Source organism: Columba livia, chromosome Z (assembly GCF_036013475.1).
Source record: "Columba livia isolate bColLiv1 breed racing homer chromosome Z, bColLiv1.pat.W.v2, whole genome shotgun sequence".
NCBI lineage: Eukaryota > Metazoa > Chordata > Aves > Columbiformes > Columbidae > Columba > Columba livia.
This window is the reverse complement of record NC_088642.1, coordinates 37,942,769-37,955,014: the sequence shown is the minus strand read 5'-3', so window position 1 is coordinate 37,955,014 and position 12,246 is coordinate 37,942,769. Positions and strand designations below refer to the sequence as shown.

General features: G+C 38.9%; 1 protein-coding gene across 6 annotated transcripts in view; it reads left to right on the top strand.

Annotated features, from left to right (window-relative positions):
- FER (FER tyrosine kinase) overlaps window positions 1–12,246 on the top strand; it is a 167,453-nt gene that overhangs the window by 21,418 nt on the left and 133,789 nt on the right. The window lies entirely within an intron of this gene.

Below are 12,246 nucleotides of genomic sequence, written 5' to 3'. Positions count from 1 at the left end.
TGCAATATAGTAGCTTTTAGTGCTGAAAGACTGTTTCTTTCTAAATTTGTCTAAAATTTGGGGCAGTAGATGATATGTGAGTATAACAACAAAATAATGTTGCATAATAGAAGTTATACATAGAACATTTTAGCTTCAATTTTTATTTCTTTTACTGATGTTCATATTTGCTTAAAAATGTAAATACATACTCTGTTCACTTTGTCTACTTCCTTAGCTGCTTTTCTACATATAACTTTGATTTGGGTACTTGCTTTATCCCCAGGTAACTACTTTACATGGGAATACGTAATATGTAATGTAGAAAATATGTAACATGGAAAATATAAGAGTGTCATGATCTTAGTGTGGGTTTTTTATCCCATCTTACTGTTATAGCTCAGATCATTCTCCATTCCTGAAAAACCAAGCTTTCTCATTGAAATCAGAATGTTTTGGCTGTCAGCAGCTGCAATATTTTGATGTGGTTCTGATTAACTAAATTATTATTTCTTTAGATAGATAGCAAACACAAGCTGTTTTTAAGACACTTCTTTCTCTTGTGGTTTTCCTTGACCTTCTCTTTCAGGCTTCCATTTAGTATTTGTCTTCTTGTAATTCATACTTAATTTTCACGAGGTGCTGGCTTAGGAGCTGTTCTGGGGAACCCTCTGTTAGCACCGCTTCTGCTTGGGCATCAGGGAAGCAGTTGGGAGAGTTGTGTTGCAGAGGGTCCAATCACTGAGCCTTGGCTGCCACTTGGTCCCTAGGCTGGATTGTGCTGCCCTGTTGTGGCCACCAGTGTCTGAATCCTGTCTCAGTCAGAAATTAATGATTTATCTTGTTTGTTCTAGCTCTTACCCATCTAGTCATGTGTTGCTGCTTCTTTCTGGACCAACGATTTCCACAAACACAGCCTGATTGATTGTGCTTGGGCATGGAGACCTCAGGTGTCAGGCAGTCTAGTTGATGTTATTCATCTGGATGATAGTTTTTTGCCTTCTTTTTTTTTTTTCCACTTCTTAATTCTTCTGTTTCTTTAATGTATGGTGAGAGAAAGCAAACTGAGAGAGAATAAATCAGCAAACTGAACTAGTCCAGTGCCTCTCTGATAAGGCATCCTTCAGCAACAGGGACTATGGACAGATTGATTTCAATAGTTTCTTCTGGATTGGCGAGTGTATGGGGTTATGTTTGTTTGTTTGTTTTTGGTTTTGTTTTGTATGGGTTTTTTTTTTGTGTGTGTGTGTGGTTTTTTGTTCTGTTTTGTTTTTTTAAAGAAGTGTGTGCTGGGAATGCAGAGCATGGTCCTTTGCAGAACTGGGGCATTAGGGCTTGCTGGGTGTGTTGGGGTCATTGGGGCAAAATATAGGATAAAAACTTACTAGATAGCTTTTCCATAATTAAATGGACAGCCCTCTGAAATCTTTTGGATGTGTGATAGTGAGAAAAAATGGTGTAAATTTGCAACAGCATTCCAATATAACACTCACAGAGCATGTACAACCCTGAGCCTACAATGCTGTGCTGATTTCAAGTGTGATATCTCACTACACTTTGAATCTCATTTGATTGGATCAGTAGCTGCTTCCCCTTAAGTTCAGTTTCCACAATTATTTTTGTTTCTGCAGACTTGTGCATCTTTATTAAGTGTAGTTCAGAGTGTGTATTTGGGGGATTCTCGTGTTTTCGTCCTTGATATCTTTGATGAAACACTACTTATTGCTATATATTAAAAAACCCTTAAATATGGAAATGATGAATACACAAAATGATAAACAATAATATGCTCATTTCCTTACATTAAAAAAAAACCTTAACCAACCACAACCATAACAAAAAAAAAAAAAAAAACAAAAAACAACTGACAAACATTAGTTATTAACAATTTAGCAACTTTTTTTTGTAGCTGATTTTTGTGTTAGATGTTTAAATGTGAAATAGTTGTTCTTATGTCAGTTAATATTGCAAGCTGGAACAGAGCCAGTGTAGCTTTGGGAGGTTCATACTGGATTTTAATACAATATAATCTTTAGCAAAATTTACAGTTTTAGGGTAAACAGATCTGTTACAGGTGTTCAGTGTGTTCTTGTTGCTGGTCAGTTACTGATTGAGTGTAGAAACTGTTGCAACGTTCTTATGTGACAGAATAGATCTGAAGTAAATACTAAAGGAAAAAAAAATTATTGATTCAAAGTATTTAATTTCATAATTTCATGTTATACTGCTACAGCAGCATAAAAAAATTGTAGTAGATTTTCCTAGATTGGCTTGTTTTCCCTGACCACATGATTTAGAGCAGATTAGAAATATTAATAGTACATCTAGCGCATTGTACAACATTGCATCTACTGGAAGAATGTTTCCTGATCCCTGCAACTCTTGTGATTTAATCCTTAAGAGTTGATGTGACTCCTGTGGTATGTACTGAAGTTGCACAACAGCACAAGCTATATCTATGATAAATAAGGAAGCTGTTGAAAAAGCTTTCTTTAAATTAAGTTATTGTCTTACTATTCTTTGTAATAGCGGAGTGGCCAGAAAGTACTTCTATTAGGCAGCTGGTGCATTCATTCTGGGATTCCTGTGAAATTGTGATTATGCTATTAATACTACATTTCCTGATGGCACGTGTTGTCTTTACTTGTTGCTGAGATCAGGGTAACTCCTAGTTGGGTAATTTTGTGTTTATTTTTGACTGAAACTCTCACATTGTTAAGACAAAACAAGAAACACTGGCTGAACTGGTTTTATTCACAGGTGTCAGTAAGCTGTGTAGATTTCAAATTAATTCTCTATTGTAAGCATTGCAGCTAATAGACACTACTGGTGCTTGTAAGGGCTAGGGTTGTTTCTTGTGTGTAGAATAAAGCTTCTAGAGCAGGAAACCCTGGGGAGTGCAGAGCCAAGACATCTCAGTGACTTCTGTGGAGTGTGGGACGAGCTTGGGCATGTTCTGTCCACTCAACATGGGCATGCAGCACCAGGATATGCTCTCCTCAGTCCTCACAGACCAGCACTCATAGGTCTGACTGAATTTGCTTGACATATCACTGTAAGAGTAGTCTTTTCTTCTGTTATTTCTAGGTTTTAAAATTGTTTACTTTAATTCAAGAAGTGCATAGTCCTTACCAAAATTCACTTAAGAGAAAGATCATGCTCCACTTAGAAAGATCCCTCCACTTAGAGTCTGTGAAAGCAGATTTAAATCAACTTTAGAATTCTTTACTGTAAAAATATTCTATTGCTTAAAAAAAGAAAGTTTTTAAAATTAAACCTTTTGAAAGTGTCGGTCATCTCACTTATGAGTATAAAGAATGAATTTAGTAGAATAATGCAAACAAATAGTACAAAAGAGTATTCTTTTCTAGGCACAGGGAAATACTGCTCTTTGAAAACATGTGTCTCCAGAGCTGAAATAAATTATGGGAGGTTTATTATTGTTAAATAAATGTGGAGACAGCAAAATATACAGAAATCACCTCTGTTATTGAAATTGCTGAAAAATATGTAGATGAAAAGCTAAATGCAGTTGTGGGAAATTATTTGAAAGACTGCTATCATAAACATTGGGAAATGTCTAACAGATTACTATATGCATTGACAGTTTTATACCTTAGTGCTGATATTTACAAAAATAAAAGATTCTAAAGCAAACCAAGGAAGAAGTGTTGTTTCTGTTTGAAACATTATTATATGTTGAAGATTTGCATATTTTCTCAGAGGATGATTGTTTCTTCATTTAAAAAAAAAAAAAATCCCTGATACTTTTTTTCCATTTTAAATTCTGAAATCTAATGTTGTGATACTCTTGTAAGGTTATAATACAGAAAATTACAACAACACTGGAGCCAAGCTTCTTGGCTTTTCCTGAGGCCTTGCCTCTTTAATCCTAACTGATAAACTCTCCATTGGCTCTCATCTATCCACAGAGAGAGCTCCACGCACTCCAGCTGCTCTCTCACATAAAGGGCAACTCCCTCTCCCCGTCTTTCTAGCCTTTCTTTCCCCAAGGGCCCATGTCTCTCCATTGCAATGCTTCAGTCTTGGCAGCCATCCCACCACACTTCCATGATCCCAACAAGATCACAGCCCTGCAACTGCACAGAGATCTGTAACTCATGATGTTTATTCTCCATGCTGCATGCAGTTGTATACAGGCACTTAAGCCTGTCACCTCAGTGTTTTGAGTTCCTGGAGGTGATTTGGGGAGATTTTTCCACAGAGGTGCCTTGTATGAACCTCTTTGCCCACATGCAGGTGACCCTAAGCAAGGCCCATTTTGTTGACTTTTTTATCACTTCCCATCACACCAGCCCATGCCCTTTGCTCAGCAATCTTGGCCATTACTGCCTCAGGACTGCAGGTCACCCTCTCCCTCCTGGGTCGCACCTAGTTTAAAGCTTTCCTAATGAGGTCAGCCATCCCATTGGCAAACATATTTTTACCCTGCTTGGTGAGGTGTGATCTATCTTCCAAGGATGGTCGTCTGCAAACCAGGTCCTGTGTTTGTTGAACCCAAAACCCTGTTGTCAACACTAGCTCCATGGCTCCTTATTGACCTGTATTGTCAGTGCCCTCCTCACACACTTTTCCCTCACTGGCAGGTTTGAGTAGGACACTACCTGGGTTCCCATGCCCTTGATGGCTGCCCCCGGAGCTCTGTAGTCAGTTTTCTTACTGTCCATGTTTCCTCTGGTGGTATCATTGCTGCCTGCATTTACTATAACATTGTCTTTGCTGTTTTAACCTATAGGTAGCCATACTCATGAATTTGAATGGATTTGCATTTCAGGCTTCCTGAACTACCAAGGCTGTTATGTGAATTCTTGACATATGTTCTGTTCTCCAAGTTCCTCTGGGATCATTGGTCATAGTTTTATTTATGTATAGAGATTTTCTTCCCCCAAATTACTCATGCAAAGGTCTTCAGTTGTTCCTTTTCATTTTCATTTTGTTTGTCCTGTTATTCTGCCGCTTTTCAGCTTTCACAGTTCTAGCATATTTAAGGCTTAAGGCTCCTCACTGTGTTTCTATTGGGAATATATAACCCTCAGTTGTGTCTCTGCCTGCTTTTGAAATTAAATCAATTTAATTTTCAAAAACTTGACTTGCATAATAAAATTACATTCTTCTTTGTCAGATGGACCTTATCTTCATTAGTGTTTCTTCATGGGACAGCATTCACTGCTCACTGAAGCCAAAGGTTGTATTTCAATGCCAGGAGCTATGAAGCCATAAAGTTAATTTGTCCATTGTGAGCTAAGTCTTTACAATAATCTCTTTTGCCTCTTTCATGAACACTTTGACATTACTTCTGAAGGTCATATGTATCAGTATCACTAAAGTTCCCAAGAGTGAGAGGCAGGAGGCAGTCTTTCTTGAAATGCTGTACACTGGGCTCCAGACAGACTTTTTCTGAGATTTATGAAGACCAGACAAGAAATTCTTTCTAATTGTAGACCTTCCAAAAAATGCCCAGCTCTGACAGATTTATGTTGTTTTCGCAAATTATTTAGTTTTTCAGTTAGGCCTCCTCAAAAAGCAATTGATAGTTATTGTCTCTTAAGAGCAAACACCTAAAGATACAAATATTTGAGAGAGAATCTCAAGCATGCTTAGACATTGACAAGCTTTGAGCCTTCTGTGTTTTCTAAGAGTTTTATACTTTAAATATTTTTCTTCTGCCCTCAAAGGTCCCAAAGAAACAAATCAAATAAAAACAAAGCATACTTAAAAAGCAAGTAGCTTAATAATGGATACTTCCAGGAGGTCTTCTAGACAGTTTTTGTTACCATTGTTGACATCCAGTCAACTGGGACCTCCCTGTTTAGCTAAGACTGCTGATAAATGATGGAAGGTGGCTTAGTGAGCACCTCCGCCGACTCCTTTAGAACCTTTGTGTGGACCACATCTGGCCCTATGGACTTCTGTGTGGCTAAGTGGTGTAGCAGGCCACTAGCCATTTCCCCTTGGATTATTTGGGCTTCATTCTTCTCCCCATTCTTGTCTTCTGGATCAGGGGCCTGGGTATCTAGACCACAATGGTCTTATTCTTAAAGACTGAGGCAGAGAAGGTGAACACCTTTTATTGCTTTTTGTGGCAGTAGCCAGATTCACCTCAAGTTGGGCTTTGGCCCTTCTAATTTTCTCCCCGTAGAACTTCAGCGCATCTTTGTAGTCCTCCTGAGTCGCCTGCCCCTTCTTCCAAAGGTCATAAATTTTCCTTTTATTCCTGAATTCCATCTGAAGCTCTCTCTTGAGCCAGGCGTGTCTTCTTCCCTGCAGGCTTGTCTTTCAGCACATGGGGACAGCCTGCTCCCGTGCCTCTACGGTTTCCTTCTTTAAAAGCGACCAGCCTTCCTGGACTCCTTTGCCCCTCAGGACTGCCTCCCAAGGGATTCTGCCAACCAGGCCGCAAAGCAGGCTTAAGTCTGCCCTTCAAAAGTCCAAAGTAGCAGTTCTGCTGACCCTCCCCTTACTTCTCCAAGAATAGAAACCTCGATCGTTTCATGATTGCTGAGCCCAAGGTGGCCTCCAACCATCACACCACCCACAAGTCTTTCTCTGCAACCAGCAGGTCCAGTGGGGCTTCTTCCCTGATTGTCTCATTGACCAGCTGTGTCAGGAAGTTCTTCCACACACTCCAGGAGCCTCCTAGACTGCTTCCTGTCTGCTGTATTTCCAGCAGACATCTAGTAGGTCAAAGTCCCCCATAAGAACAAGGGCTAGCAATTGTGAGACTTCTCCCAGCTGCCTGGAGAATAATTCAATTGCTTCTGCATCCTGGCTGGGTGGTCTGTAACAAACTCCCACCAGGATATCTGCATTGTTGGCCTTTCCTCCGATTCTTACGCATAAACACTCAACCCTATTGTCACCTTGATCAACTTCCAGACAATCAAAACAGTCCATGACATACATGGCTACCCCACTTCCCCCCCTTCCTCGCCTATCCCTTCTGAAGAGTTTATGGCCATCTAATGCAGCACTCCAGTTATGAGAGTCATCCCACCGTTTTTCTGTGATGGCCACAACATCATAGTTTTTCTGCCTCACAGCGACTTCCAGCTCCTTCTGTTTGTTGCTCGTACTGTGTGTATTCTCATGGATGCACTTCATCTGGACTATTGATCCTGCCACCTTTTCTGGGCAACAAGTGGCTGTTCTCAGGAATTTCTGTGGTTTATAACACATCAATAGCCTTTGTTTCTTTGCTGCCACATGGGTCTCCATTCCCTGCTGCCACTGAAACAGCAGGCTAGCACCTCGCTAGCACCTTGTCCTCCAAATGCTGGCATGCCATCCCCTGGTTTCTCTCTAGTGAACCTGGTTTTCTCCCTTTCCCCCTTCAAAAATGGTTTAAAGCTCTTTCAATAAGCCGTGCTAACTCCTGTCAGAACACCTTTTTTCCTCTTTGAGACAGGTGTACCCCATTTGTTGTCAGCAGGTCAGATGTCATGTAAACTGACCTGTAATCAAAACCCCAAAATCCTGCTGGTGGCACTGGTCCTGCAGCCAGGTATTGATCTGGTCAGTCTTCCTGTATCTTTTCACTCATCATACCCTGCAACTGGGGGTGGGGGGCAGAGGAGAACACTGCTTGTGTTCCTGTTCCCCTAACCAGTTGTCTCAAGGCGCTGAAGTCCCTCTTGATTGCCCTTGATTGTATTGAACATATAAGGGAATATGAACCTTGACAGTCAGAAAAAGTTGTAAGGAGGTAAAAACCTGAGCTCTTCAGTGTAATTATTTATTTTTAACCCAAAATAGGTCTGAAAATGTACTGTATCTGCATTATTTGTTTACTGAAAGTTACTTTGAGGAGTTTGCACTGAACATTGATGCTTATTTAAAAAAAAGAATAAGTGAACATTATGAGCTGAATTTTTTCTGAGTTTGTCTCAGTTGGTTGTCCTATCCAGTTTCTGTTCTTCCATTCTAGGTGAATATTAGGCTAGAAGAAACTAATACATACGATGGTAAGAACTTTGGAATAGTAAATCTACCTTTTTAATACCCTAAAACATTTTTCTCTAGATGACTCTGTTGTACTGCATGATTTAAAACCTTAAGAGAGTGTTTATTAGAAGCCGAAATACTTGACTCTCTAGAATTTTTTAAAAAGAATGCTATCCTTTTCTTTGCAAATGTCAAACTTTGATAGTTGAATTTTGCAAGCTTTATAATATTGTTTATGGCATGACATCTTGTATACACAGTCAGTTTCTATAAACATGAAAGAGTTTTGTCAACAACTGATAGCAGTAGAACTATAATTAGATCTATTTATGAAATTTGTTCTACAGATAAAGAAAATTGGATGTTTTTCTCTGTGCTTAATTGACATTTAAAACAACTGTGTACTCTGCCTCACTGCCTTTTTCTTCTTTAAAAAATGAATTACAATATGGAAATAATACTGTAGCTGTGTTTCTTGTATTAATTATAGGTCGAAAGGCTGTATTTAGAAGTTGAGTGTATATGATAATTTGATTTATTTTGCAATTAGCTGAGGTCTTCTGCTGAGGAATAATGTATAGCAACAGAATTTAGTCCTCAGGGCAGACGGAAAAATTGAATAGTATAGCCAATAATGAGGTTCCTGAAAGAGAGACAGTATTGATAAGTCTCTAGTTCTCTGGTTGTGATAATTTTTAGTGTAAATTTTCAGTTTAGTTTAATTGCTGAAGGCTGTTTGTTCATAGGTCAGAAGCCTGTACTGATGGTACATGGTATAATTTGACACATGCTGATTTTTGGTAGCTGAAAGTTGGTAGGGGCTGTATTTTAGGGAAGTGCATATGCAAGTTACATGTTTTAAGATCTTAAACTATGACATATGGAGATAATATTGCATTATGTAATCACAGAATCACAGAATGGTTGGGATTGGAAGGGACCTCTGGAGATCATCTAGTCCAACCCACCTGCCAAAGCAGGTTCACCCAGAGCAGATCACACAGGAATGTGTCCAGGTGTGTTTTGAATGTTTCCAGAGAAGAAGACTCCACAGCCTCTCTGGGAAGCCTGTTCCAGTGCTCTGGCACCCGCAAAGTAAAGAAGTTTCTCCCCATGTTCAGATGGAACCTCCTGTGCTTCAGTCTGTGCTCATTGCCCCTCAACCTGTCATTGGGCACCACTGAAAAGAGTGGTCCCATCCTCTTGTCACCCACCCTTGAGATAGTTATAGGCTTAAATAACATCCCATCTCAACCTTCTTTGGGCTGAACAGACCTAGCCTTCTCAGTCTTTCCTCCTGAGAAAGATGCTCCAGACCCCAAGTCACCTTTGTAGCTCCAGTAATTCCTTGTCCTTCTTAAACTGGAGAGCCCAGAACTGGACACAGTTCTTGAGATGTGGCCTCACCAGGGCAGAGTAGAGGGGGAGGAGAACCTCCCTCAGCCTGCTGGTCACACTCTTCCTAGTGCAGTGCAGGATACCATTAGCATTCTTGGCCACAGGGGCACATTGCTGGCAAATGGTCAACCTAGGGCATGCTTGAGTAGGAGTGGCCAAAGGTACAATAAACCCAGTAAATAATCCAGCATTTCTCTCTGTGCTGCTACTTCGTCTCCCTTGTCCTGTTTCCCTGGCCAGTGTATCTTCCAAAGGAATGCACCAGGGCAAGCAAAATTTGCTGCTTCTAGCACTGACTTCCAGCTGCATCATCCTCTTTCATCCAATCCTTACACTGTAACTACTGCTTGACCTCTTCCTCTCTAAACCCTTTTTAGTCACCTTCCATTGTTTCCCCATGTCCATGTGCCCTTCGCTCTTCAGGAAGACTTTATGGTCTGTATGTCTTTATTCGCAGATGACCAAGTCGACATTGTAGCCTACTATATTTAGAAATAGAGTGTATAGGATACTTCAATTTATTCTGAAATTAGTGGAGGTATTCTGATGAGGAATTATGTATATAAAAAAGGGATTTAATCCTTGAGACAGATGCGAAAACGGGATTATATACTATCCCATTATATTGGTATACTGGTGTTAGACATGTATGTTTGGTGATATCTAAATTCTGGGATGTTATTCTGGGTATGAAATGGGTTGCTTTGTTTGTTTGTTTTGTTTTGTTTTCCTCCAAATTGATCTGCATTTAATTTAGAAATAAGTAGTGCAATGTGATTCTTTTTGTTTTGGGGAAATAAAAAAATTACAGTCTTCCTATGAAACATGTATTTTGATTTTTTGCCAAAGACAAAATCTGTTAAATTTGGCAAAAGCTTCAGAAAGAGTTGAGATTGTTGTGCCTCCAAAACATTTTTACAGAAATTTTTAAAATGGGTTGTTTCATTCATTCCTAAATGAAAAATACTTCTCAGGTGACAGCTCTGGAGATGTGTCTTTTCATTGTTGTGCAGAGTAACTTTGTTTGTTTTGCTGAACTATAGTGTAAGAAATCTGTTCCTTCCACATATAAAACCAGATCAGCAATTAGATTGTTTTCAACTAAATGTCAGACATAATATCCTATTAAAGTAATTTTTATTACTCTCTGTTTAAAATGTAGCTGAAAGTGGCAAGGCAGCAAACAGCTAGAGAGCCATATGAGGGAACAAAGAGATAGACATCAGTCTCAACTTCATGGTGATTTGTTACTTAAGGAGTTCCTGAGTCAGGAGTGCTATCTTAGTAGCTCTTCAGGATTTTTTTGTGTGTATACATGTCCACTTACTATTAAACCGCATGAGTTTTTCATGCTTATAATAACTTTGACCAAAAGATTGCATGGGTTAGCAACATGCTAGCTGAAGAATGTCCTTTGTTTTTAATGAAGTACATACTATTTCCATATAATGCCATACAATTATTACATTGAAAGAGGTTGGGGAGATCTCTTCACTGTGTGTTCTCTCTCACATGTTGCTCCTCTGTCTCCTGGCGCTTCAGGAATCCTAACTGTAATAATTCCTTCTGAATTTCTTGTGTTTCCTACCTTTCTGGTGCTTGATGCCCTTCTCTAAACCTTTTTCATTTCAAATATGTCCTCCCAAAGGTGAAAGAGCTGCATACTGTTTTATGTGGATTTAATCAGTGGCAAGATAACACTATCTGGTCTTTTGCTAAATAACGTCTTGTCTGATGGCTGCTGAACACCGACTTAACGTTTCCATCGATCTTTCTCTGCTAAGCCCAAGATCTCATTCCTGAATGCATTCAGTAATCTTACAACAGGCCACTGAGCTTGAATAGTTTTTTCCTATATGCATCTCTTTAAATATTCACACTCTAATTTACTATTTTGTAACTTAATCAGTACATGCCAAAGTTTTTTTTTTCTGGTTCTTCACACTTAGTTCCCCTATTTGCTTCCTTCAGACATCACCTTCATCATCATCCTTATCACCTCATGTATCAGGAGCCAACTGATATTTCTAGGGCACTCCATTGAGTGCCTACTTCCTCTTGTCAAAAATAATGGTAATATTTCAGCTAAAACATTCTCCAGTTCCTTTAAAGTTCCAAGGCTAAACACCATCCAATCTTCATAATTTCTTCTTATTTCGTTTATTTTCTAACCTCTTCTTCTGGCACCTCAGAAGAGAGATTAATTGACTCTTTCATAAAGAGACATTTCAGCCTGTAAATCTCTGATGGTCTTGCATAGTGAACACACATCCAAAAAAAATTAATGTCTTTTTCCCTGCCAGCTCTTTTATATAGTGACTGTCCTTTACATTTTCTGACAAACTAGCTGACTCAAGTGTCTATGAAAGAGAATTTTTTACTGTTCTACAGACTTTTCTGTTTTTGTTTGTTTGTTTTGTTGTGGTTTTTTTTGTTTGTTTGTTTTGTGTGTTGTTTTTCACTTGTCTTAACGTGTTTTAATTTATTGGTGTTTACAAACCTTTGTGTGTTCATTTGACACAATTTCAGCTTTTTAAGGTCTGCTCTAAAGCCTCTGTTCTGCGATTTAGCTGTGAATGCTTCCTTTTTCTATATTCTCAGCCACTTTGTGGTGGGTCGTAGAAATGCTATATACAATCTTTTTTATTACTTGAATTATTTTAAGTTTATAAGAAATGTAGTAGTCTGAATGAGATTGGTTTAGTTAGTGTATTTTTATCTGTGTAGGTAATCATGAATCTGCACTTGATAATTGCAGATAGAGGATCCATTTAAATTCCTTTAGTTCCTGAAAAAGTAATGAGACAATTCATAAATATCAAGAAGATAACAAGGATATGAGTAAGAGCTTATGTGTCCCAGTAAGGAATCATGTCAAAATAATCTCATAACATTTAATGACAAGGG